The 23,912-nt window shown below is 37.4% G+C and overlaps 1 long non-coding RNA gene across 5 annotated transcripts in view; it reads right to left on the bottom strand.

The window, feature by feature from the left end:
* The window catches only part of LOC120307444, a 29,196-nt gene extending 5,717 nt beyond the window's left edge, over positions 1-23,479 (bottom strand). For 2 of the 5 annotated variants that reach the window (XR_005556541.1, XR_005556543.1), the window contains exons 1-5: positions 22,293-23,479; positions 20,300-20,386; positions 18,794-18,846; positions 18,459-18,683; positions 16,897-16,949 (exon numbers count right to left, since the gene is read on the bottom strand). This is a non-coding gene — a long non-coding RNA (uncharacterized LOC120307444). The remainder of the gene's footprint in view (positions 1-16,896; positions 16,950-18,458; positions 18,684-18,793; positions 18,847-20,299; positions 20,387-22,292) is intronic. The other 3 variants (XR_005556542.1, XR_005556545.1, XR_005556544.1) reach the window with 3 other exon arrangements.
* Between the last annotated feature and the right edge of the window lie 433 nt (positions 23,480-23,912).

Genomic DNA, 23,912 nt, shown 5'->3' with positions numbered 1-23,912 from the left:
GGTCAGCACCAGGTGAAGATGAACTGCATGGGTTTTGGTTGAAACATCTAACTGTTATACACCCACTCATTGCCAAGCAGTTCAACAATATACTACAAGGAGGAGAAATTGAAAAGTGGCTAACAACTGGGAAAACCTACCTAATAATGAAAAATCCAGCAAAAGGGGCAACACCAGGTAACTACAGGCCAATTACCTGCTTACCAACAACTTTCAAATTACTAACTGGTGTGGTAGCTGATGCAGTACAACAGCATCTAGTTGAAAACAATCTCTTTCCACCTGAGCAGAAAGGAAACCGCCCCAATAGCAGAGGAACAAAAGATCAACTCCTAATAGACAAAATGATCTTGGAAAACTGCAAGAGAAGGAAGACCAACCTGAATGTGGCATGGATTGACTACAAAAAGGCATTTGACTCTCTGCCACATGATTGGATAATAAAGTGCCTAGAAATAACAGGAGTCAGTAGAAATATCAGAAAATTTGTGCAAAGATCGATGGCACAATGGAAGACACAGTTGCAGATCAATGGTGAGAGACTGGGAGAGGTTAATATCAAGAGAGGAATATTTCAAGGAGATTCATTATCACCATTACTATTTGTCATTGCACTGTTTCCTCTGTCAACAATACTGAATAACTCAGGACATGGCTATCAAACATCAAAAACATCTGCCAGACTATCCCATCTCCTTTACATGGATGATCTGAAACTGTATGGAAAAACATCATCTGAAATAGAATCGCTGCTCAACACTGTCCGTATATATAGCCAAGATATTGTAATGGAGTTTGGCTTGGACAAATGTGCCACACTTACTATCAAACAAGGAAAAATAGTGAAAACTGAAGGAATCAAGATGCCCCACGAAAATAACATTAAGAGTCTGGATGAGGAAGATTACTACAAATACTTGGGTATCCTTCAAGCTGACAACATCAAGCACACTGAAGTCAAGAAAAAGATTAGAGGTGAATACATCAAGAGAGTGAAGAAGATCTTAAAATCCAAACTCAATGGAGGAAATACCATAAAGGCAATCAACACCTGGGCAATCCCAGTCATTAGGTACACAGCTGGAATAGTGGACTGGACTCAAGCAGAACTAAAAGCAATGGATAGGCAGACCAGAAAAATAATGACAATGAATCATGCCCTTCATCCACGCAGTGACATTGACAGACTTTATCTACCAAGGCAAATAGGTGGGCGTGGAATGCTACAAGTACATCAGATGGTTGAAGAAGAAAAAATGGCTTTGGAAGAATACCTGAAGAACAATGATGAAGATGCACTGAAATTAGTATATCAGGAAGGCTTACTGACTACTGGAGAGACCAAACTGGCCTACAAGAAAGACCAAATGAAGAACAGAATAGAGGCATGGGAAAACAAAGCACTACATGGCCAATACATTAAAAAAATAGCTGGGAAAGCAGACAATAACAAGACCTGGCAATGGCTAAGAGCAGGAAAATTGAAGAAAGAGACCGAGGGACTAATTCTGGCTGCACAAGACCAAGCCTTAAGGATAAATGCATATAAAGTCAAAATTGAGAAGACAGCAAAAGACAGTAAGTGCCGCCTATGCAAAGAAGCTGAAGAAACAGTGGATCACCTGATAAGCTGCTGCAAGAAGATTGCACAAACTGACTACAAGCAGCGGCATGACAAAGTAGCAACAATGGTGCATTGGAAGATCTGCAAAAAATATCATTTGCCTGTAAGCAAAAACTGGTGGGATCATAAAATAGAGAAAGTCACAGAAAATGATAAAATTAAACTGCTCTGGGACTTCAGAATTCAAACAGACAAGCATCTGCAACATAACACCCCAGACTTAACAATTGTCGATAAGAAAGACAAAAAAGTCTGGATAGTGGGCGTGGCAGTGCCTGGAGACAGCAGAATAGACGAGAAAGAACTGGAGAAGATAACAAACTACAAAGACCTACAAATAGAAATAGAAAGACTGTGGCAGAAGCAAGCAAGGGTAGTACCAATAGTGATAGGCTCCTTGGGTGCAATCCCAAAACAACTGGAGCACCATTTGAACACCATTGGCATTGTCAAGTTCGCTATTAGTCAATTGCAAAAGGTGGCCATGTTAGGAACTGCTTCCATCCTGCGACCATACCTGTAATACCATCAAATATCCACATCTGCCTATCCCAGGTCCTGGGTAAGGACTCGATAGGTAGACAAAATGCCAAATCCAGTCTGAACATCTGGCTGACTGTGCGATGATCCATAATGTTGGAAGGGACCTTGGAGGTCATCTAGTCCAACCCCCTGCTCAGGTAGGAAACCCTATATCATTTCAGACAAATGGCTGTCCAGACTGTTCTTAAAAACTTCCAGTGTTGAAGCATTCACCACTTCTGGAGGCAGGTTGTTCCACTGGTTAATTGTTCTAACTGTCAGGAAGTTCCTCCTTAGTTCTAGGTTGCTTCTCTCCTTGATTAGTTTCCATCCATTGCTTTTTGTCCTGCCTTCAGGCGCTTTGGAAAATAGCTTGACTGCCTCTTCTTTGTGGCAGCCCCTGAGATATTGGAACATTGCTATCATGTCCTGCCTCGTCCTTCTCTTCATTAAACTAGGCATACCCAATTCCAGCAACTCGTTCCTTATATGTTTTAGCCTCCAGTCCTCTAATCATCTTTATTGCTCTTCTCTGTACTCTTTCTATAATCTCAACATCTTTTTACATCATGGTGACCAAAACTGAATGCAGTATTCCAAGTGTGGCCTTATCAAGGCATTGTAAAGTGGTATTAACACTTCATGTGATCTTGATTCTATCCCTCTGTTAATCCACCCTAACACTGTGTTGGCTTTTTTGGCAGCTGCAGCACACTGCTGTCTCATATCTAAGTGATTGTCCACTAGGACTCCAAGATCCCTCTCAGTTGCTACTATTGGGCAAGGTACCACCTATACTGTACCTGTACATTTGATTTTTCTTGTCTAAATGTAGAACCTTACTTTGCTTGATGCTATGGTCAAGTTGGAAGTAGAGTTCCTCAGCTGGAGATGTGAGGGGTCTGAATGAATAAGAACAAGCTTTAACTTATCCTAGTAGATGTGTGTTTTAGGCTTTCTGAATCTGGGTATTTTTCATCTTTAGTTCTGGATGGAATAGCACGCCCTTTAGAGAGGGGTTCCTTTTGGTTCCTGCAGCTTAAGCCAAGCTCAAATCCATCCTGTGTTCCAGTTGCATATATATAACTGGATCAGGAGGATCTAACTCACAGTCTTACATGCCTTGGTCACTTCTGGTTAGACTATTGCATTGTGCTCCACAGAGCTGCCTTTGAAGACCAACCAGAAGCTGCAACTGATTAAAAATGAACCATAATATGCCTATGTAACACCACAGCTGAGTGCACCATAATATGCCCATGTAACACCACAGCACTGTGAACCTCATGGACTTCAGTAGGCTTCCAAATGCAATTCAAGTTTTGTTACAACCTATAAAGTCCTGCATGGCACATTTATGAGACCACCTATCTCCAATAATCTCTGCCCATTCCATGAGATGTAGCTGTGTGCTCTGGGTCCCTTTTATAAAACAGTGTCATCTGGTGGGACCCAGTAAGTGTGCCTAGTCTGTTGCAGCACCTGCTCTTTGGAACAGTATAATCCCTAAGACTAGATAGTCCTTACCCCATTGGCCTTCTGTAAGAATTTGAAGACTGGTTTTTCTTATGGATGTTGTGCAGGATGAACCTGTCTGTAATGGAAAACTGAATGATTGTAAGATGACCTTGGCCACACCATGCACTTTTTATGTTATTTTTATCTTGCTATTCCATGCTTTTGATTTTAATCTAAGGTTAGTCACACACCGTTACAATTGCAAATTGGAGAAGGAAGGAAGGAAGGAAGGAAGGGAGGGAGGGAGGGAGGGAGGGAGAACTCTAAAATGCAAAGTCATTCCCATTGTCAAATCCATTGCAACAAAACTGGTAATACTCCTAGAGTCCACTACTCAAATATACCCCTTTCCTCTGAGGATGGATTATATCATGGCTTTTCAACTGGTGGTACGTGTACCACTGGTGGTACTTTAGCACCTGGCAGGTCGTACGCGACCCCTAGCCGAGTGTAGTGGAGGAGGAAATCAGCTAAAGCAGCACCGCACAGACCTGGAGGAGATCAGCTGGAGCTGCAGGGCTCCTCTGCACGTGCAGCTACATGCCAATTGGAGCTTCTGGCACACCTGGAATAGGAAAAGAGGAAGAGGAGGCGGAAAGAAGAGAAACATACAGAGAAAGAGAGAGAAGAGGCTTTTGTTAGGGAAGCAGTGAGGGGGGAGAACGAATGAGCGGCCTTTGCGAGCGAAGGGTGAGTGAATGAGAGCAAGAGAAAAGCTTTTGTGAGCAACTTGTGTGTGAATGGAGCAAGAGAGAAGCTTTGCGAGCAAAGGGTGAGGGGGGGTTGGGAACGAAGGTGAGAGAAAAAAGGAAAAGGGAGAGGGACAAGGGAAAAAGGAAAGAAAAAGCATTGACTTCTGAGTTCCACTCTTGCAGTAGGAAGGAAGTATTAACATTGAACTTCAGCTTTTTACTTTTCCATATTATAAACTAACCGTTTCTATAACAACAAATGAATCTAACCAGTAAGGCACAAAATCCCCCCCCCTCTTTTTAAGTCATCAAGTTTTTGACACCTTGCTAAACACTGGTGGTACTTGAATATTGTCATGTACTAAAAGTGGTACAATCTGTGAAAAGGTTGAAAAGCCCTGGATTAGATGACTCTGGATATGTGAATGTGTATTTTTGGTTAGTTTCGTTGCTTTTAAACTTGAAGAAAAAAAGGAAATATTTAAATGCAAAACTTGAACAACTTTTCCTGTCCACTTCTCAAAATTGCTCTAAATTAAGGCTCATATTTATTTTTCCATCGTTCTAATAGGTCTCTACAACATTTATAGCTACAGAACAATAGGTTCCTACCAATGTTTCAATAACAAGATCACTGCATTAGCACTTGACCAAAAAAACCCAAACAATTTCTTTCAAAAGTTCAGCGAAGGTTTAGGTTTTAATAAAACTTGGGAACTCATTTTTAACCTATACTTATGTAATTTATGATTGCCTATTCCTTCAATAAAGCTGGATTCAGCAAGGTAGAATTACTTCTGCCATTTAAAGATGCCACTCTTTAAATTTGGCTCCTTTTGACAGGAAACTACCACTACTGAGGAGATGCTTGGTGGTTTCAGATAATAATGTATTTTATGCCTGAATAATGCAAAAAAAACAAAACAAAAACCCACAACCCATCAAAAATAGATATGTTTCTGATTCCTGTGCTTACTTTTCTTTTTGAGCTTTGCTGAATTTCTATAAGTATATTTAAATCTTCCATTCTACAAAGCGGTTTTTAAAATGTGCTGCGAGACAATCCATTTCTATTTGGTTGCTATTCTCCTGAGAACATCTTGGTATGAAAATTGCTCTAAGATGAATTACATGAAGTGAAAAGAAATTTAAAAGCATTTAGGAACTTTTACAGTAAATAGGAATAGAAGTAAAGATTATTAGCTATATACTTTTTGTGCGGTTTACAGCTAGAAAGACACATTTGAGGCTTTTACTGGAATTGCTCACTATAGAATGACAGCAAGCTTGGTGGAGAATAGAGAGATGACTGTCTTTCGTCATTACAAATCAAATATTTCCTCACAGAAATTTGATCACCTTCATGACAAAGTGGCTATTCAGTAGCTATCATAATTTCTAACAAACAAATAGATACTTTCTCCATAAAATAGGGTTAAGATTGAAGAAAATTCCAGAGAAAAGGGAAATCTGTTAGAGAATATATCCTGTGCTGCTTTCCCCTTAGAACTGGTGGGAAATTCTGAGAGTTGAAATCCACCCACCTTAAAATTGGCAAGTTTGAAAAACATATCTCAGATGAAGATGAACTCTGAAGAGAATAACAGAGCAACTCATTTTCCATCCACACAAAGTACACTGCTATCCATCACTTTGTACTTTTGACAGGAGTGATTTTTAAGATGTACAATATTCAACCAAAGCTGGAGAGGCATTGAACTAAGGAAATACACTTTTTTTTGAAAGAACTTTGTGTCAGAACTACAGTTCAAAAGATCTTTTTTTTTTCAGCATTTGCTTCCTTTTGAAAAGGGGAATTGAAGAAGCTTCTTGGATAGAAAAACAAAGCAAGTCCAATTACCTTTTGAAAAAGCAACTTTGGGACAACCATAACCTGGATGACTGAGAATCTCCATAAACATTTCCCTTTGAAAACTTAAATCTTTGTTCCCATGAAAGTTGAGTCAGGAGCACTGAAATATTTAAAAGCATCATGTCCATAAGTGAGGCTACATATCTTGGAATGAGAATTATTCATCTAAAACAAGCAAATATAGTAAATCATGCCATTTGAATAGGCTATTTAAACTGGTATGGAATTAAACTTCAGTCCAATTCAAAAAAAAGATGCCTCCCTTCCAAATGGTGGTCCATTTTCAGATCCTAGCCCATCACAGAAAGCCCTGCCACCAGAGCTTCTCCAAGATCAGAGAAAGAAAACAACATGTAGTAGGGAAACTATGGAAGACTTAGAACAGCAGTCCCCAACCTTTCTGGCTTGGCGGTCCAACTGGGGGTGGGAGAGGGGATGGTTCTGTGTGAGCAGTAGGTGCGCGCATGCATGTGCCACAGCTCCATTTGCATAAATGGAGCTTCAAGTGTGAGCATGAGTGCCTGCCACTCAGACAAATGGAGCTGGGCACACACGTGCCCGCCCACTGCTCACGTGGCCTAGTTCTGAACAGACTGTGGCCCACTAGTGGGCTGCGGCCCAGGGGTTGAGAACCCCTGATTTACAAAATCTTGCTTAGGTTTTCCTATAGCTGAACAGTCTATTAACCACCCAGAGTTGCTGGGAGTGATGTCGCATATAAATTTAATAAATTATTGTTGTTATTTATATAGAAGACACCAATGAGGGAGCAGTATGACCTACCATTCCTGACCCTAGGGCTTATGAATACATGAGAATATCACTTCTGTGGAAGAGAAAGGAGCCAATAAAGTAGATCTACTCAGGATCAGACTGAAATCAAAAATACAGATTAATCAATTTAATTGCATGGATAAAACTGGAACTTCCTTTATCTTAGATCCCATGTAAGTACATCTTGGAATTGAACAACTTTGAATATGTTGTTCTTTGCTTTGAATAGCTCTTGCTATATCTACTCCTTACCATGAAGCTTTGTTGAAACTATAGACCTTTGTTTGACTTTGATGATAAAGAATGCTTTGCTATATAAACTTTAGCTACTTATAGGAGCACCATTCCCTTTGCATTCAGACTGTATTAAAATTATGCTACTGCTTGCTGGGTTTTGACCTGCTTGTAAAGTGACTCTAACCTATAGTATTGGGAGAGCACCCTGGGTTTACAGAACCCTTCCTACATGGGGGAAAGGAGGATACCTACAGTAGGTCAGATGGAGGAGAAAGAGAAAGTGAAGTAGGAACTATAACCTCAACTGAAAAACAAAGGTCCTTTTCACCCTGCTTTATTTCTACAAAGTCATTTTTTTTCTGGCAGCAAACTTGTCTGGCTCTCAGAACAGTGGTTAATTTAAGAAAGGTAAATGTACCTTGGAATATCAGGATTCATACCCCCCATTCTGCCCCCCCTTTTCAGCTGAGATGTTTCAGCAAGTTTATATATTTTGACCTATCGTAAATAAACATCCTCATTTGTGCCATAAAATACCTTGTCAGAAAAGCTATTGAATTGATGGGAAGAAAATGAAATAATTGCGTCTAGAACAAAAAGATAAATTAGAAGCATTATTCATTTGCTTGTGAAAGCAGATATGGCATTATTAACTTGCACAGAAGATATATATGTGAACACTTGGCATGAGTTTAATCAGTGCCCAGGGAAGTTCTGCAATTATATATGGTTCTATAGCAATCATCATGGGCAAAAAAAGTTGCTCTGCAGAATGTAGCTGATGAAGGTGTTCTAGGAAGTCTTAAATTTACACAGAAATCAAAACGATCAGTAGATTTGGACTAGATGGCTTAACAGAATAGTTTGTCTTCTCAGGGCCCCATAGGATTCGGCAGATGATTATTTAGTGGAATGTAAGATAAGCCACATCACAGCTGGCTGGTTCAATGGTGGAGATCTTCACCAGCATAACTGCTTCAGCAGGGAAGGTACAATGAGCCGAGGTGGCGCAGCAGTTAGAGTGCAGTACTGCAGGCCACTTTAGTTGACTGTGTTCAGCAGGTCAGTGGTTCAAATCTCACCGGCTCAAGGTTGACTCATCCTTCCATCCTTCCGGGGTAGGTAAAATGAGGACCCAGATTGTTGGGGGCAATGTAAATATATATACATTGCTTACTGGTGTACACCGCTTAGAGAGTGTTTGCACTTAAAGCAGTATATAAGTCTCATAAATAAATAAATAAAATAAATACACAGGCAGAAAAGCTAAAACATGCAGAACTGTGCACAGGATGGGAACAGTACAGATTTATAGCTGTGTTTTTCCAGATAAGAATCATGGCCCTTTTGAGGATAAAACTTTATTCTGAATATAATAGGACAAAATATATCAAAGTGATATCTGTTTTCTTAATGATTAGCCATCCCAAAGAGATGGAGTTAATTTAACAGCTAATCCCAATGCAACTTCAACAGTGTCAAATGATAGGACATTTCTTGCTTCAGGTGGCTTATACCCAGAAGTCACAAGTGGGAAATACCAAGAAAGGAAGTTTATGTAAAAAGCTTACCTGTACATTTTAAATTTTTTTTTTAATTTTAATTTTATCATTATTATTTTTTTGCCAGAGAAAAAGAAGAATTACCACTCTATTCCATGTATAATCATATTTGTGTGAATTTCAGAAAGGGGAAAGATTTGAATTGCAAGATGGACCTTCTACAGCATTTTGTCTGCATTGTGCCCTAGGAGACTTTGCTACCTGATGGCTACCTTTTCTCTATTAGTAGGGCCATTCAAACAGCCACCAAGGTAGGATAACCTGAGTACAATGTTAAACCTGTTCTCTTGGAGCTTCGTAAATCAAACGACAATGCACACTGATTGCAAGGACAGGAGATTCTAGAAAGATCATCCTTCCCAGATAATGAAGGGGAAAAATAGTGCTTGCTACAAAAGATCGTTGCTATGACTCCATGCTCCATTGTCTCTTTGCTGACTATTATGTCTTGCTTAAATGGTATTGCAGCAATATTCTTCATTTCCAACAGTGTGGAGCGGTATGTTTTTCACTTCTGAAGAATGGAAATGTATGAATAAAATTGAAGCAGCTATCTCGAGTTCCAGCTATAATTGCTGAAGCTGTAGTTTGTATCTGGGAATTCACTGCAGTTTGCAAAGCTGTCTCATAGAAACAAGCCTTATTCAGCTGATAAATGATTTTGTTGCTAACAAATGAATAGTCTGGAGACCTCTGGGTGCCATTATTACTGAGTAACAATTTCATTAGTCCAAAGCAAACTGCTGTATTTTTGAACAAACAACAGAAACTGAAAATCATTTTAATTCTGAAGGTCTGGCCCTTCTGAGGCCCTATATTTTTTCCTGTCTTTACAGTAGCCTTTAATCTTTGCATTAACATATGTGTGGGTTAAAGATGACATACAGATAGACAGACAGATGCTACTAAGCTTGAGCAAGATAAAAAATCCAACTGTCTCAGCTAAAGAAAACACAATACAGTTGTGTCCATATTGAACCCAGTCAGGAAAAAGATGCCTTTTATTGCCCAGACTGAAGCATTGCAAACTAGAGAAGATAACACAGAGAGGTTTTAGAATATAAATAAATCTAAATTCTGATAACCAGGTAGAAAGCTCTATTATTTCACTATTGCAGTTTTAATATGAACAACATGCATGCTAGATTTTGGAAGAAATCTTGTTGTTTGACAGGAATTTCCTTTCTCCTTTCCCCCTTTCCCCTTTCTTCTCCTCTTTCTTGCCCTCATCCACATTCTTCCTCCCTCTTTTCTTCATTCATTGATTCACATTAAAAATGACTTAATGGATTCCTAGATCTAGTTTGGCCCATAACGACTAAAATGCATAGCTATGCTATGCTTTTAAATAATAGGCTGGAGCTAGTTAGATTTGATGCATTAAAAATATTAACCACTTGTCAGTGGTAGAAAAGTATAATGGAAGAAAGTCTGCTGCCTTTATTGCTGACCCTTATTTTACATTAATAATAAAGCTGTTTAATGGTTCTGTCTTACCATTCTAAAGGACCACACTTTGAGGAGAGTGATTGATGGATTATTGTGGTTGTGAAAGCAGTCAATCTTACTTTATAATGTGGATAAGTAGGGTTGGGTGAAAGCTTATATGGATAAGTTTAGTCACCTGCCAAGAGAAACTCAATGTCTGTGACTTGTTTGTTGGGCTAATTCTAGTACTCCTTTTTTTCACATGGGTTTAGCCCTTTTCCGAAAGAAGCCAACTGAGAGGTCAAAGAAGTGGAAAATGGGAACAGAGTGGCAAGAAGCCATCAATAAAGACCAAACTCAGTCCTCAAACAAATAACAATGTTAGTAATGAGTCCCATTCTGCTCTCATGAATGGAAGTACCCAGAAGTAATACATGGATAGCCATGAAGTCTGAATGGAGTAGGTAAAATGGTGCCACACTATGCTCAGCCTCCACTTACAAGGCATTAAAAACAGTAAAGCTACACAAATCTCCTGTTCTATATCTAGCATATTTCTTGTTTCTCCAACTGAACCAAGAAAGAAGAAAACAAAATCCCCACGACTGAAACCATTCCTTCTGCCATATCTGCACCCACAGCACAAAACTTCCCTCATTTGATCATCTCTAATTTTATTAGAAGCACCACTGACTTAAACAACAACAACAACAACAACACCTTTTCCCCATATATCTAGGGGCAAGCATACGAGCACATGGGAAAATGTCTTGTTAATATTGATAAATAACATTAGAAGTTATGCAAGAAATAATTATTCATACACTATATCCATACTTTCCCCCTGTAAAATAAAATTGTGGGAAAACAGACAGAAACAAAATTATGATAAAAGAGACTAAGAATGCTGTGTTTGTTCTCATAGCAACATCTCCCTAACATGAAGCTAAGGGAAAAAAATTAAAAATCTGATGTAGTTATTTTGACAAGAAAAATCATTCAAGATGAACTGAGTTCATGAAACACAGATTTTCTGCTCTTTGTTGGTAAATTTTAAGGATGTGGGAGAAGATTTTTGTTTGGCCTTTTCTGTGCTGTATTTTATGCGATGAAAGTTGTGCCAATTCACGCAGTAATTAATGAACTGAAAACAAAAGCAATGTAACTGAAGTGCTTATTCTTTGGATAATAGGTAACTGTTATAAGAAAGAAAATGTTTTGAATTGAAGAAATGTCCATGAATTTAGTATTGTGTGGCCAGGTTATTAGAAGGAATGTCTTCTTCATCATACCTAAATATCTGTTTCTAAGGAAGTTCATATGTCTACTAGTCAGGGAAGTCTTGCAGGCAACTATTTATGAAAAATAATCCCTCCCCATCTTTAATTATAATTTGTTCTATTATTGTTATTGGTTTGATGTACAGTCAGCCAGATGTTCAAACTGGAATTTGTTATTAGAATTATCTATTTTAATTATTTTATTGCTTTTAATGTTGCAAGCCTCCCAGAGTTATCTGTGGCGAGATGGGCAGCAAATAAATTTAATTAATAAATAGAAAATAGATAAATGAATAAACAAAGACTTCACAGAGCCTCCTTTGCTGCCAACATTATGGCCTTTATGGCGTGAGGTGACAATTGTTTCATTTTGTGAGGTTTGTAATCCTGAGTTCTTATAATCAGTACTATTCTCTTTGCTGCTTTTACTTTCATGTTGGCTTCCTTCTGATTTTATTTTTTATGTTTAGCCTTCAGGTTGCATTTTAACAATTAATTTATAATAAACTCTTAATAAAGATTTATAATAAACTTTTAATAGTTATCCGTTTCATTTTGATCTCTGCCACCGTTTCCCTCATTTTCACAGTTCCACTTGTCATGAGGCCTATTTGGTGCAAGGAGAACCAGGGTAAATACATTGTGATTCCTTTTCCTTGGTTAGAACAAAACTAATACTAGCTGAGACATCACAGTATTTAGAATATGCACTTTTGTCCCTTTCTCTATTGTTATAAATAAGATTCTTCAGCACAGATCAACTCTGTAGCCAAGACACTCATCTCCAGAACAAAACGCTTAGCTGACGAACAACACCTAAAACCCGAACTACACACTCTCACCAATGTACTAACATCCAATGGATTCCATAGAAATAAGATTACAAACCTAATCCAAAAAGAAACCCCCACTAAAATCCAAGACAAAGAACAAGAAAAAGGCAAAGCCCTCCTCCCATACATAAAAGGCACCACAGACAGAATCAGTAAGATCCTCCATAAACACAACATCAAAACAGCATTCTGCACAAACAGAAAAATATCCACCATCCTTAGAAACCCCAAAGATAACATTGAATTAGAAAATCAAGGAGTATACGAAATCCCATGCACCACTTGTCCCACCACATACATTGGACAAACCAACAGAAGAATAAGTGCACGCATTGAAGAACATAAGAACTCAATCAAAAAAGAGGAACCAACATCTTCCCTGGTCCAACACCTTAAAGCCACAGGACATGAAATTGACTTTTAAAATACCAGAACCATTGCCAAAAGTGAACATTTTAATAACAGAATAATCAGAGAAGCCATCGAGATAGAAAAACGCCCACACAGCATGAACAAGCGAGATGATACCTCCCGCCTACCAGCCATTTGGAAACCCGCCCTTATTGACAAACGACTCCCTAACACAAAAAATGATACCAGACCCACACTCACAAAAACCACACAGGATGTCACCACCACACCTCCACGCAAAAAACAAACCCAAAGCCACACCGATGACGAGGCATGACCACAAACCAGAAGCCAGACCACAGCTGCATCATTAGCCACTTTAAACCCCTCCAATCCATACATGAAGCAAACTGACACCCTCCATGAAGAGGAAGCAGGACCACGAACGCGAAGCCAGAAAATAGCAAGGCAGCCCAAAATCTCAAACCCTTCTGCAACTCAGACTAACCTGAGCACAACCAAACAGAACACTCCCCCAGCCAATCAGAGCACAGCCAAGCCCCTAACCATTCAGAACACACCTCCACCAATCAGAACACAGCCAAGCTCCTACCCAATCAGTTCATACCCCCACTGGCAGTTAAAAGGAATAAACAGCTAAGACCACACATTGCTGCTCAAAGCACAAAGCTGAAAGCACCAGCCTGAAGATGACGAATGGGACTTCGTCGAAACGTCGCCAAGACACTTCCAATTTTACGTGGGAGAAAACCCGAACAACCAAAGACCTATATACAAATACCCGCGAAAACCTCAGAAAAAAAAAAGTTAATACATATGTATATTTAAAAAGTTCAATAAATAAGTTCAGATCCATATAAAAAATGGGCTCTCTTGATTTAATTTATGCAATTTTGGATTCTGCAGATTGTCAACCACTGCTTCGCCATATCAATCAATTACTCAGAGATACTAACAGTTTGTCTACCACCATCCCTGTGTACCTCATACACTCCATCCTAAAGCTGGAGGAAGGAATATTATATTCCTGCTTTGGATTGAGTTATATAACCACAGTGGGAGAAGGCAGGGAAGCAAAACATAAACAAATTGTTTTGGATTTGCTAGTTAATAATCAGGATCTCTCTGGCAGGTCATCTTGGCCATGTCTTAGTTGAGCAGCATGAATAAATGGAAGGTTCTATTGTTTAAGGAATTCATGTAAATGCTGACTTGATCTCTACTGACAATTCAGACAATTACTGAGTGAAGTCAAGGGTGACATTTTGAAATAAATAAACAAGATGAGTCATTACGATGTTAAAAACAAACTACATCTCTCTCTCTGAAAGGACATTTACCAGGCAAAAAAGGGATTGAAGTAACCATTCATCTAAAACTGTATATGTCTGTTTTAATGTGCTACATACAATTGCTGTGTAATTAACTGACATCAGTGTCCATTTGGTGTTACTCTCCCTTTCTTAGTCTCGATAGAATTAAAAAAAAAGATGAAAATACATTCCATCAAGCACTTCTTTTATTGGTCCTTTTCTTGTAATGGTTTTCTATGAAAAGTCATTATTGTATTTTTCCAAGTCCGCTTCTCTTAAAGTACATTACAGTATGTCTGTTCTGACATCTGGTACACTATAAATAAAAAGGGCAAGGAAAACCAAACAACTTAATTTTCCTTGGATATCTTCTGAGAATCAAGCTATTTCCTTTTGGGATAAACAAAGTTATACAGAACGCAAAAAAAAAAGAATAATAATAATGATTTTAAAAGATTGAACTAAGGAAAAAAAGGGGAATATAGGTAAATTCCTTTTCCCTCTGTTTGCTTCCAATATGCAGTGATTCACTCCATTTTCTTCTGCCAAATTCAAATGCCTTAATATTGATTCATTAATTTTGCTATTTATATTCCTTGCTTCAATATATTGTCTATTTAGAATTCACCAGAAAAGATTTTGGTTTAGGCATTGTTTGCATACAAAAGTGCATAGACATTCATACCCCCAGTTTATGCACCTCTAACATCATCAAAAGGATTTCCTACTGTAGGAAAGCCCCCCTCTCCATAATAAAATATTCTTTATTCTTAATATTAAGAAGAGGCAGAATATTATATTTCCCCTAAAGGAGAAGAGGAGAAACATCTTCTTAAAGGCAGAAAGCAGCCCCAGTCTTCCTGCCATAGGAAAACAGCCTCAAGCAGAAGCCTGAAGGGGTTAGTCTTTAGGAATTGAAATTTTGTATCCATTCACACTATTCATAAACAAAGAGTAGCCAGAAACTCCTAATAAGCAACACACTAGGCCAGCAGTAGGCAACCGAGGTTGCCTACCCATGCACTAGGCAAAGAGCCCGAAACTAACAAGATTAGCTCAGACAAACAAAACACCTAGGATTTACATTTCCCCTTTTTGCCAGTAGAGCCAATCATGACTCCTACATGACCCCAAAGGATTCTGGTAACAGCCATTAAAATATTACAGGGCATATTCTTACACAGGAACCGGCATCTCAATCACAAAGCCCCAAAGAATATATAAAAGCCTATCTGCTCTCAACCTCATTTTGTCAGTCATCCCAGAAACATGCTGCTGTCAGTGTGATTTCTGGCTATCAAATAAACAGAGACCTCCTTTCCAAAATTGCCTCTATTTTGTTTCAGCATCTTTCTCTCGGCTTGGAACTGAACCTGATTTTACTTCCAACGCTACTCAGACATTACACAATCAAGTCTATAATTATATTAAAGAATCAACTGCATCCAGTTTTGGTCACCGCGATGTAAAAAAGATGTTGAGACTCTAGAAAGAGTATAAAGAGCAACAAAGATGATCAGGGGACTGGAGGCTAAAACATATAAGAAACGGTTACTGGAATTGGGCATGTCTAAACTAATGAAGAGAAGGACGAGGGGTGACATGATAGCAATGTTCCCATATCTCAGGGGCTGCCACAAAGAGGGAGTCAAGCTATTCTCCAAAGCACCTGAAGGCAGGACAAAAAGCAATGGATGGAAATTAAGAAAGAAAGAAAGAAGCAACCTAGAACTAAGGACAAATTTTCTAACTGTTAGAACAATTAATCAGTGGAACATCCTGCCTCCAGAAGCTGTGAATGCTCCAACACTGGAAGTTTTTAAGAAGAGACTGGACAGCCATTTGTCTGAAATGGTATAAGTTCTCCTGCTTTAGCAGGGGGTGGACTAGATGACCTCCAAGATCCCTTCCAACTTATCATCATCATCATCATCATTATTATTATCATTATTATCATTATTATTATTATTACCATACAACTTTATCTTATTCCTTTTTAATGCTGAAGCATTTCATCGAACATTCCATTTATTCTCTTGCATGCTTACTTGTACTATAAACCACTCATTTCATTCCAGACTTCAACTTTTTTATTGGTGCAAAATATTCCATAGTTCACACCTATTTACTTTGTTTCATGCTTTCTTTAGAACAACACAGTATATGATTTCTAGTTGTATAGAAGCAGATTTATAGACAGACTTCCTTCCAAGTTAAGAAATAACTTTAATTGGTAAGCAAAACACTATTTTATCTTTCTTTCTTTAAATTGCTGCCTTGTAATATTTATCATTTAATAAATTATGTATTTGTAATCAAGAAGCCAAAGGCAGCAGGATTTCTTCATCTTCCTCAAAAGATACGAACATGTTAAATGGTTGAAAAGGCTCCCGAGCGAAGCAGGAAAGTAACAGAAAAAGTTATGTGTTGCTTACTGAATGGGAAGGTTCTAGAAAAGTTTAAAATTTTCTATTCAGCAACAGGCTCACTGAGCATGTGCAAGAAAACATGAGTACGTGCCTGAAACTAAGTAGAGAATGTCCACATGTAGAGAACAAAAGAATACCCATATATGGTAAGGTAGGAGGTAAGATAGAATAATTGTGTCGTCTGATAGGTTTGTGACCTGCCACGTCAGGAATAGCTGACGTAGGTATAGGAGGAGATAGGGAGGGGTATAACTGCTGTTACGCTTCTGTAGGAGGTGTGGCTTTTCCCTGCAACTCTTGGGAGTGCATGGTTAAGTTTCACCACGCTTTGCAAACCGTTTTCTTTTACTAAACTCAACTTTGATAATAAAAGAAACTTTATTCTGCTACTCCGAACCTCGTCTCTGAATTTCTTTCAAGGAATTCTACAAACACTTACCATTTTAAAAACTCTTTCTAAGGTAAGGATGTACAAATTAAAGAGACACAAAACTGGAAAACAAAATTAGGAGATTTCTGAGACTATATGAAAGACCTTGTACACTGACATTATAATAAAGCTTTTAGATCTTCTAAGCAACAACTTTATGCTTTCTTTATACTTCACACAGAATACTTTTGAACTTATAAAGCAAGGATATTCCAAGCAAGAAAAGCAAGATAAAATACATATTAGTTTCTTAAATGACATTGCTATAACAAAACAGTATTATTTCTACTAGTAAGGATGCTTAGAGTTAAAAAAATTCATCTTTATAGTATTTAATCAAAAGTTATAGAGAAAGACATTAATAATTTTAAATACATTATAATTCTTTTGAAAGCTGTATGTGAAATATTATTTCAAGCCAACTCTCTTCAGGACCTAATAGGCACGATTTATCTATCAGAATAAGAAAGCTTCTGACCTATATACCTATGCAATTGAGTATTAGAAAACATATACAGCATTTTTTTTTGCTTCAATATTAACTATTTTTTTCAACTTTATAATAAGGCTTATTTAGATGTTTTTATGTAGGTGATATAATGGATACATAATTTTCCCAATTGTGTCAGCTTTGGGCTGCCAGTCCTTTTAATGACAAAATTTGAAAATCCACCCTGGTTTATAGGTCATAGACAATATTATTCATGATTATCTATCCTTGTATAATAATATTAGCTTTGATATTTCATATATAATCAGAAAAAAACTGGAACTGGCAATACTGGTTTTGTCTGATGTGTAAAGGCTTTTAATATGGCATGCCTGACCATTTTGAAGCAAATTTTGAGATTGATATTACCAAATTTCTGAAATTTTTAGAGAACTCTCAAAGAAAGCTTGATCTTTTCCTCAAATTATCTGAGAAATAAAGCTTTACAAAGTTACTTGACAATGACCTCTGCTGTCCATCATGATTTTGGTCTTTTAAGCTTCACACATAATGTAAGACTTGTAAGAAAAGATAAAAAAATGTGTAAACTAGATTACTAGCCTTAATCATATTGCCACATTCCCCACTAACAGTAAAGATGGTAACCATCATTTTGACATATTGTGGGCAGAATACCACAATCATAATCAAAGTTCAGTTCATAAGCATGTTCATCATATTTTATGCAGCTAGGATTGCCAATTTAAAGACTAACTTGTAGGCCAATATTGTTGTCTACATTTTGCCAACTCGGAGAGATATGCAAACCGTGAGGATACTGACCTTTCTATTTTATGAAAATTTAATCATAAAACCACTCAACCGTACTACTTCTGGGGGGGGGGATCCACATTTTTATTGATTAGGATTTTGCCTTTTAATGTCAAGTTTTCAAGTTGGCTTACAAAGAAAAATATGGCAAACTTTAAAAATCAAAAAATGAATCCTGATAATCATCAGTGGAAAAAATATATTAAAATTTTTTGTCAGTGACACACAAAATAAACCTAAGCTTGGTACAGTATTAAGACTTTAATAGTAAAAAAAGAACTGAATAAACTAAGAGGTTATTTTACATTACCTCCTTAATTGTATTTCTTCATTTACTGATTTTATTTAACAGACTATTGATTACAGAGTTCTCTTTCTGTTCCAAGAAGCAATGAAGGGAGCTTTAAACTGAAAAATGTCAAGCAGGATCACATAAGATAAACTGATCCCAGTTGGATTTAAATCTGTTTTGGGCTTTAAAAGCCAATGGAAGAACTTGGATTTCTGTGATCTCAGCTGCTGAACTGAAGAATGTCTGTATAATAGATAAATAGAATTTATAGTCCAAGTTAGCATAGATTGTGTAAGCTTTTTAAATAAAGCTTCATGTACTGACTTGCTCTGAGCAAAATTCAAACTACTTACTTTTCATGTTTTTTCCCAGTGGCAAGACTTGGTTTTAATGGATAAGTGTTAAACTGAAAGTAAAAGAGAGAAAATGGAATTCAGAGCATATAGAGTACTACATTCTATGCTTTTAAAGTTTAATACAAAAAGAAACCAAGCTTTCAAAATCCTACATCTTTAGGAAAAGAAACTCACACCTCTAGGTTTTTTTAGTGAAGCTTGTGTCTTATTCAAAAAGTATTTTTCTTTCTGTAATTATTTTTATCATTGTACCGATTCCAAAATGATTATCTCAGCCATCATAAGATTTTGCTATACAAGCTTTAAAACCAAAAGCATTCTGAATGCTCCTGGGCAGTCTAAAAAGTAACTGTTGAATCTCACAGACAAAGGCTCTCCATTTGTGTCTGAGGGCAAATCACATTCCACAATACCAATTTGACAGCCTTCAGGGACTGGATTTGTAAATGAAAGGACAGTGAAGGAGAATTTTTAGGTGTTCTTTTGGACTGGAAATCAACATGCAGTCCCACTGAAGCACAAAACCTTATATGGACTTATGCAAATATACATGTGATTTGATACAGCAACGAAGTATTTGATTGGTTATAGCACATTCTGTCTTTAGTGATGTCAATGATATAGTTAGAGTAGAACTACTAGGTCAGGGGTTCTCAACCTTGGCAACTTTAAGACTTGTGGACTTCAACTCCCGGAATTCCTCAGCCAGCACTGGCTGAGGAATTCCGGGAGTTGAAGTCCACAAGTCTTAAAGTTGCCAAGGTTGAGAACCCCTGTACTAGGTAATGGAGTAGTACTGTGAAAACAGTGGTAGTTTTGAGATAACAGACCCAGGACCTCGTTCCTTAGCCTTCTAAATGTTTTGTGGCTGAGCTGACTGGGAAAGTTTACTTGGAGAAGAGGTAATTTACTTGTCCATGTTTGCTTTCAGAAGTCCATGAAAAAATTCATCACATACTCATGTAAGTCTGTATCTGAAAATACCTTAAAGGTATGGGAATGGAAAAAAGGTACCTGGTTAAGTGGGTCTTTATATTAATTTATTATTTATAATAATTAGCTCTACTTTTGATTAAAATAATCCTAACAGGACCTTCTGTTCACATTAGTGCACACAATCTGGTTTTGAATAATGGAAAGGGAATCCTCCCTCCCATATATGGATACGCATTCACATGAGCATACTATCACCGTACTTGATGTTATTAGTAATTTGGGTTCTGATTCTGCAGAACAAAATGTGACTAATACATACACAAGAAAAGTCAGGAGCCGTGTTGAGTTTGCCGATTTATGTGCCTTTTAAATGAGCTGAATATCACCTCTACAGTTTTACACCTAGTTTATATATTTCCTTTATGTTGCTGCTTTGTTGATGTTCTGTGCAACTTCTGGGCACTTATGCTACATTTTGTTTTTACAAAGCAATAGCAACCAGAATGCTAAAAAGTACTAAAAGTTAATACAGCTGTGATTTAAAAAGATAATACAGTATTTACTTACTGAAGTTTGTTATTTTCTTTATTGTGGCAATTCTGGCTTGGACTAGTTGATGGATACCTTGTGGTTTATTACAGGCTGAACTTATTCCTGAGGATCAGGAGACGAAGGTGGAAAAAATGAATTAGAGATATTAGAAAAGCATTTAAAAGTTCCTACTCAGAGTATAAGTACTTCAAGGTGATTGTCAGATTTTTATTACTAGCTATATCTTTGCTTTACAAAGAATGCATATATTGATTTGAGGGGACAATAAATGGGGATCATTATAACTTTATAACATTAGCATAGATCTAAAAAAATAGAGAACTATTGAATTTATTCTAAATTCTTTGGGAAATAGAAAAGCTGGTGGATTAGAAGGTCTTGATGTTAAAGTTTCTCTATTAGAACTTACTTGACAATGGGTAAAAAAACAAAGAGATTACAAACATCAAAGAGCAGCTGTCTTCCTTCAGTTTCTACTGTGGCAATTGTCTACTCCCCTGTCACATTATTTAATTGAGCAGAAGCAAGTGCTGAAAATTGCTGGGTATCTATGTGAAAGCCAAATGACAAAATCTGTAATTTATTTTTTGAAGAAAAATACTTAATTTTGTTGACCTAGGCTTTCTGTTACATCTTCAGGGCCAATTACTTTTATATAGGAAGGTTCTCTCTCTCTCTCTCTCTCTCTCTCTCTCTCTCTCTCTCTCTCTCTCTCTCCCTCCCTCCCTCCCTCCCTCCCTCCCTCCCTCCTTCTCTCTCTCTCTCTCTCTCTCTCTCTCTCTCTCTCTCTCTCTCTCTCTGTGTGTGTGTGTGTGTGTGTGTGTATGTATGTGTATGTATGCATGTATGCATATCCTAAATAGTTATATTTGCTCTCCTCACACAACCAGTTCAGTTAACACACTGAATTGAAAGTTTGGAATTCAACAGAATTCATTTTTGTGTAGATGTACTCAGTGTTTGTTTTTTAATTAAAGTCTTATCAATGTTACTAGACAAGTTCTGGACATACACGTTTTCTGATTAAATCATTTCATATTTAGCAATGCTACAGTTTGACATAGATTCCCTCTATGATGTGACCCATGTGTGTTTTGGAAATAAAGCTAGAATTGTCTTTGGCTGACCATGAACTGTATCTAAAAACAGATTTACTTTTTGTGAGCCTATTGGAAGGCTGGCAGAGCAAATTGGATCAAGGTCCGTAATTCTGTCTACTTAGCTATACAGTTGAGTACAGGCCAGAGAAGGAAATTGAATAATCAAGTTGACTTTTCCAATCCCAGAAAACATCTCACTCTTCAATTTTCCCACAAGAGCCAACGTTTATGAGGAAGGAAAATCATATAGTCATTCTAACCTTGACTCTAATAATTCCTTCCTTAACATTACTGTATATTTTGCTGCCTTTTAGCTCATAATGGAGAAAGCCAAGAAAGAGCATTAGAAATGTGAGCCATTTCTATGATAAACCTATATCAAGAAAATCCCCTATTGGGTTGCAGTGCTATAGACTTTTAGCAATAACTTGGGTTTACTTCTGAATAATCAACTTGAGAATTGCAAAGTAAGCCTCATACAGAAAAAAAGCACCAAGCATCATGAAAGAGAATATTTGGAGATATGTAATATTTTGAAAATTGTGCATTTACCATGATATTCAGTGAACTTGGTGTCAGGGCTGATTTTTAGCATCGAGAAATCTAGGCTACAAAGGCCATTGGGCTTTCTGGCTGTTTTTATTAACTCTCTGTATGTTGGAAAACTAATATATAAGAGATGCCAGATATTCAAGCTGGCTTTAGAAAAGGCCAAAGTACATGAGATATTATTGTTGATGCAGGCTGGATAACTGAGAAAGCCAAAGAATACCAAAGAAGTCAGGGTGTACATCATCAAACAACTTTTTTATATATAAAACAGAGATAAAAACCAACAAAACATCTGGTCCTGCCCTGTTCTTTAACATTTGCTTCCATAGAGTATTATGGGGGACACCATGGCTTACCTTATTCTCAAGTCAGTATGTACATCACCATTTATAGAAAAGTGTTCAATCAGGTCAAGCTGTGGAAAATTCTCAGGACAATGGGAATCCCAGAACATCTCATTATCCTCATGAAAAACTTATATACAGGCAGGAAGCCACAGTTTGGACAAAACATTGCAAAATAGGCTGATTCCTGGTTAGCAAAGGAATGGGACAAGACTGCATATTCTCAACTATATGATGAATAAATAGGATATATATTAAGGAAATCCTATATTAAGGATTGGAAAAAGATGAGCATAGTTTTAAAATTAGAAGAAACATTAATCTGTGCTGTGCTGATGATACTACCCTGACAGCCAAAAGTGTTAAGGATTTGCAAGCCCTGGTACAGTAATAAACATAAAAGAGCACATAAAAAATGGACCAAAATTAATATAAAGAAGACCAAATTAATGGCAACAGGTACAACAATCAACCTTAGAATTGACAGTGATTGAAGAGATGGAAAGCTTCTGCCTTTAGAATCAACCATCAACAGTAAGGAAATGAGCAATCAAGAAATATGCCACTAACTACTGCTTGGTAAAGCGGCTATGAAGGGATTGGAAAAGACATTCAAAGAAAAGAATAAACTCTAAGAAAACAACTTTTCACCCTCATCATGACAAGTATAAACAATTTCACAATCTTGTCAGTTCCTCTTAATTAATAGCTATAAAGCTCTTCATCCCATAACTCATCTGTTAATTACAGTATAGGCAAATCCAGTAAGTAGTGTATTCTCCAACCCAGGTATCAGCGAAAAGTTGAAACAGTGCCCTTAAATATCAAATTAATTAACATTTATAAAACTCAACTTTACACACATTGACCTTCAGCTGTGAGAAGTCCATTTAGAAACATAAATATCCTACTATGAACAAAAGAATAAAATTTAACATGAACAAGTTCAGAAATATCCCTTACTATAAGTGGAAGGACAATAGGTAGAAAGAAAATTTAACTGCTATCAGATTAGAGTACATAAAGTAACTCTGGGGGAAAGGCTTAAATTCCATGTGTTGGGAGGAACTCCCCCATTCGGTTCTTCCAGCTGGGATTCCCCTTGACGGCGCGGTGCGGAAGAAATAGACCGTGAAGCCAGCTGCCGGAAAGAGAGGTTTAATCACGAGGATCAAAGTTGAGTGACAATTCAGCTCGAGTCCCCGGCTAGCTAGACAGAATGATCTTTAAACAGTGGTTTTATACCTTTTTGTGGTTTCCAAATTTGTCATTTCTGATTGGTGAGTTTGAATCTGCCTTTTCTGATTTGCTGGTCAGTGACTATTGTTGGTTAAATTTCTTTGCTAATCCTGCCTGAAAGGTGTTAATTACTTTATTGTTGTGTTCTGATTGTTGCTAGCTGGTTCCTCATTGTGTGTGTCAAGTGTTTGCCATTTAGCCTCAGGCTGCTGTTGACCCAGTTTAGTTGGGGTGTTCCTAGATTATTTCTTTGTTGGGGTGGGGAGGGGGTGTCCAGCTCTCATCAATTGTTAAGCAAATCCAATACGCAAGATTTTTTTCCTGTACAGATACCAGCAAACTCTAAAAGAACCACCCACATATCCCATTTTAATCCTGATTGAATAAACTATG

The sequence above is a fragment of the Crotalus tigris genome, unplaced genomic scaffold (genome assembly GCF_016545835.1).
Source record: "Crotalus tigris isolate CLP2741 ecotype Arizona unplaced genomic scaffold, ASM1654583v1 scf7180000017781.746583, whole genome shotgun sequence".
NCBI lineage: Eukaryota > Metazoa > Chordata > Lepidosauria > Squamata > Viperidae > Crotalus > Crotalus tigris.
The sequence above is the reverse complement of the archived record's forward strand: the minus strand, read 5'-3'. Positions and strand labels throughout refer to the sequence as shown.